This window comes from Elaeis guineensis, chromosome 13 (assembly GCF_000442705.2).
Source record: "Elaeis guineensis isolate ETL-2024a chromosome 13, EG11, whole genome shotgun sequence".
In the NCBI taxonomy this organism is placed as follows: Eukaryota; Viridiplantae; Streptophyta; class Magnoliopsida; order Arecales; family Arecaceae; genus Elaeis; species Elaeis guineensis.
This window is the reverse complement of record NC_026005.2, coordinates 68,436,319-68,440,745: the sequence shown is the minus strand read 5'-3', so window position 1 is coordinate 68,440,745 and position 4,427 is coordinate 68,436,319.

Sequence of the window (4,427 nt, the reverse complement as noted above, 5' to 3'; positions counted from 1 at the left end):
CTTAAGGCACTCCCTAATGAGGGTCGAATCTGAAAGTTTGAAGTCAGAAGAAGCCGGGCCCCCTTAGGGCTCTTTTTGCCTTTCATCCTTCTATGTGTTTTCTTTTGCCGTTTGTTTGTTTTGTTTATTTTGTTTTTTTTTTTTTTGGCTTTTTGGGCTCTGTAACCATACTTTGTTAACGAAATGAAAAGAAGATCTTTGTTACTTTGCCCGCACGTCGTGTTGAATTGTCGTGCGTCGAACTTCTTTCATTTTTTGTCCTGTTCGATGTCAATGTTGTCCGAAGATTGCTTATTCATCTTTGTATTAGGTCGTCATTACCGAATTTCTTGCATTTTTTGGTTTGTTCGACGTCGACATCGTCTGAAGGTTCCTAGCCATTGCCGTGTTGGTTTGCCTTTTCGTTCGTGACCGTAGATCTCTCTTTCTCCTTCTTCGTGGAGACGAGGTTCTTTATGTCTTTGGTATAGTTTGGCCTCCATTTTTTGTTGGTGTAGTCCGTCGCTTTTTCTTCACATCTCCCTCCTTCTTTTAAGCAGGGGTTCTCCCTAGCCTTTTACGGGGTCGCGGTAGCGTAGAAGGACCGTCGAGAAGGTTCTTTTCTTTCTTATCAGGTCTTGAATGGTTGGACCTTAGTTGATGTCAGGACGAGGTTCTTCCCCTATTTCTGATGCAGTCAATTTCAGCTCAGGTTAGGATGAGGTTCTTTTCCTGTTCCTAACAGGACTGTGGGGGCACATATGGGCGTTACAGGGCCTCTCTCCCCATCCGATCTAAGAGTAATCGGGCCTTCGACTTTGCTCATGTTAGGGTGAGGTTCTCCTCCTGTCCCTAACAGGGCTGTAGGGGCGCATATGGGCGCTGTAGGGCCTCTCCCTCCATCCGGTCTAAAAAAAATCGGGCCTTCGACCTTGCTCATGTTAGGGCGAGGTTCTCCTTCTGTCCCTAACAGGGCTGTGGGGGCGCATATGGGCACTGTAGGGCCTCTCCCCCCATCCAGTCTAAAAATAATCGGGCCTTCGACCTTGCTAATGTTAGGGCGAGGTTCTCCTCCTGTCTCTAACAGGGCTGTGGGGATGCATATGGGCACTGTAGGGCCTCTCCCCCATCTGATCTAAAAATAACTGGGCCTTCAACCTTGCTCATGTTAGGGCGAGGTTCTCCTCCTGTCCCTAACATGGCTGTGGGGGCATATAAGGATGTTGTAGGGCCTCTCCCCCCATCCGATTTAAAAATAATCGGACCTTCGGCCTTGCTCATGTTAGGGCGAGGTTCCCCTCTTATCCCTAACATGGCTATGGGGGCACATAAGGACGTTGTAGGGCTTCTCCCCCCGTCGGATCTTAAAATAACCAGACTTTCGATTTTGCCCATATTAGGTGTTGTTTTCGTTGTCTGAAGGGGTTATCCCCTATCATTACAAGTCCATGCCAAAAGAGAAAGATGTGCAAATCTGAAAGGAATCTTGATTTAAAGCGAAGTCGTTCGTAATACATTTACAGATTTTTCAAATCTCGGGGCTGTAGAAGGTCTGCTCCCCATCAAGGTCCTCCAGAGACGGAGTTGATGATCCCAATTGGAGACCGATCTCCGGGCTGCTCTTCCCTCCTCGGCGGCTTAGGTTGCGGCAGGGCCTTTGGCCGATCCTCTCTACCCTCAGGCCGGTATTGAATGAACCTATCGAGCCGACCTCATCTGATAAGCTCCTCGATCTCATCTCGGAGTTGAATGCATTCCTCTGTGTCGTGGTCGTGGTCACAATGGTAGAGGCAAAACTTGTTAGGATTGCGCTTTTCGGGGTGTGTGCGCATCCTTTCTGGCCTTGGGAGCTGCTCTCTGACTTCCATCAGCACCTGGGTTTTCGATGCGTTGAGGGGGGCATAGTTGCAGAATCTTCCTGGAGGAGAGCCCCACCGAACCCTGCGCTCCAGACTTCTCTGTCTGCGTGCTCGGGGAGTCTGGGTGCACTTGTACCCAGGAGGAGTTCGAGAACGCGGTCGAGCTTCTCTCGATCTTTTTTCGACTGCGGGCTTACTCGAGTCTCCCGCCTGCCGCTCTCTCGTGGTCTCCTCATCCTTCATCTTGAAGGCTTCTTCTGCTCGGACGTACCTTTCGGCCCGAGCCAGCAAATCAGCAAAATCCCTGGGGTACTTCTTTTCCAGGGAGAATAGAAGGTCGTTCTTTTGAAGGCCGCCTTTCAGAGCGGCCATCGCGACCGATTGGTCCAAATTCCGGACCTCCAATGAGGTGACATTGAAACGGTTGACGTAAGCCCGAATGGACTCCCCCTCCCTTTACTTGATGTTGATGAGGGACTCTGAACCCCTCCAGGGACGCCGGCTGCTAATAAAATGAGCCGCAAACTGGTGGCTCATCTGATCAAAGAAAAAGATGGTACCCGGCTTCAGCATCGAGTACCAGTTTCTCGTTGCTCCCTTCAAGGTGGATGGGAAAGCTCGGCACAGGATGACGTCTGGCGCGCCATGGAGTAGCATCATTTTTCGGAAGGCCTCCAGGTGGTCAACTGGGTCCGAAGTCCCGTCGTAGCTTTCAAATTGAGGGAGCTTGAAGTTTGGCGGGATCGATTCCTGTATGATCGTTTGAGAGAAGGGAGGGTCAGTACAAATATCCTCACTGTAAGCGGGGGGAGCGTGGCGGAGTTCTTCAATCCGTCGGTTCATCTCTTGGAGCCTTCAATCCAGGAAGTCCTCTCGACTGCGAGTCTCAAGGGTCTTCTGGCAGAATGGAGGTAGAGATCTTCTAGGAGTAGAATCGTGATCTGGCTGAGGGCTCTCCACCCTCGGATTCGTCTTTCAGGGAAAGACGGGACGACTGGCCCATGTGGCCCATTCTACCACCGAATTTTGGAGTTTCGATGACGTTCTCTCCAATCATACTGACGCCTGCGGCTGCTGCTGCTGCTGCTGCATGGCCTGCACCACTTCAGTGAGGCCTCTGACCTGCTGAACCAGTAGGTCGAATTGCTCTGCGCCAACCGCCGTTGCCGGAGGAGGAGGAAGAGCTTGAGAAACTGGAGGTGAGGTCGGAGCCTGAGATCTGGCCGCGGAGGCCGTGGATCATCGAGTGGATGCTTTGCGGGGAGGCATCGGGCGAAGATCTAGTAGAGGAAGGAGAAAAGAATGTCGGAGAAGATGATCGGAGACGGTCCCGTTGAGCGCTCCTTTAAGAACAAAGGTACTGCGAAGACACAGCATCCTTTCTCTAGCACCAATCCTGTTGGTGCAAAAATCCACTGGCGTCGGAGAAGCTAGAGTCGAGGGAGTCGCGATCGCCGCTGGAACCTGCAAAGAAAGTCTAAACCGGAGTTGAGGGTGCTCCGGCAAGACCCTCCGACGCTCAAGTCAATTCTCTGCCTCAACAAGATTGGAGTGCTCGAACAAAAATTTTAGCAGAGTTTTGAGATAGAAATTAGAGCTCAGAGAATAACGTATCTGGGGTCACCTTTTTATAGGTGGAGGGTGTAACAGACTGATAGTGACATTTGTAATCGTCTGGTAGTGGGCCGTTCGGGGCCAGAAGGAGTTTGTTATGAAGAGTAGTGGAGTGGAGTCGTGGCCATCACCGTCGCCTGCCACGTGGAGCCTGTTGCGGAGAGTGGAGCAGTGTCCATTGTTGCGACTTGCCAGAGAGTGGTGGAGCCACGCGGAATCTGTCACAGGAAGTGGAGCAGAGTCGTGGCCATTACTGTGGCTTGCCAGGGGGTTCAGGCCTGTCGGCCGAAGCTCGGTTGAGGTGTCTGACAGAGAGAGGTAGCTATCCATCTGAGAGGAGCTCGGATGTCGCTGGCGAGCCTTCTACCGTTGGGTGCCTTTGGCGTTAATACTGCAGGCGAGGGCCATTTACTGTAGGAGCTCGGTCAGAGGCTTTCCGTAGACGAAGTTTGGTTTCACGCAGAATTCGACAGCGGGTCGACCGACAGTGGATGTCAGACGGTGCTGGAGAGGTTCATCCGCTGGGAGGGTCCGGCTGCTGGAGTCTGTGTGTCGTAGGAGTTCGTCCGGAATCTGTCCGCTACAGAAGTTCGATCGGAGTTCGATCTCCATAGAAGCCCGGATGGGGATCATTTGTCGAGGAAGCTCGACCGAAGCCTGCCTGCAATAAAAATCCGGAAGAAATTCGTCCACAATGGAAGCTCGGGTGAAGGCTTACAGTGGAAGTCCGGTGCGGACCACTCGTAGTAGAAATTTAAAGTAGACCGCTTGTAGCAGAAGCTCGGAGTCCGGCCCTTGTAGGAGTTCGGATGAGGTCTACCTACAACCGGAGTTTAGGGCAGAAGTCCGGCTCCCGTAGGAGCTCGGACGGAGTCTACCTTCAGTCGGAGTTCGGGGATGAAGTCCGGCTCCCGTAGGAGCTCGGACGAAGTCTACCTGCAGTTGGAGCTCGGGGAAGAAGTCCGACTCCCGTAG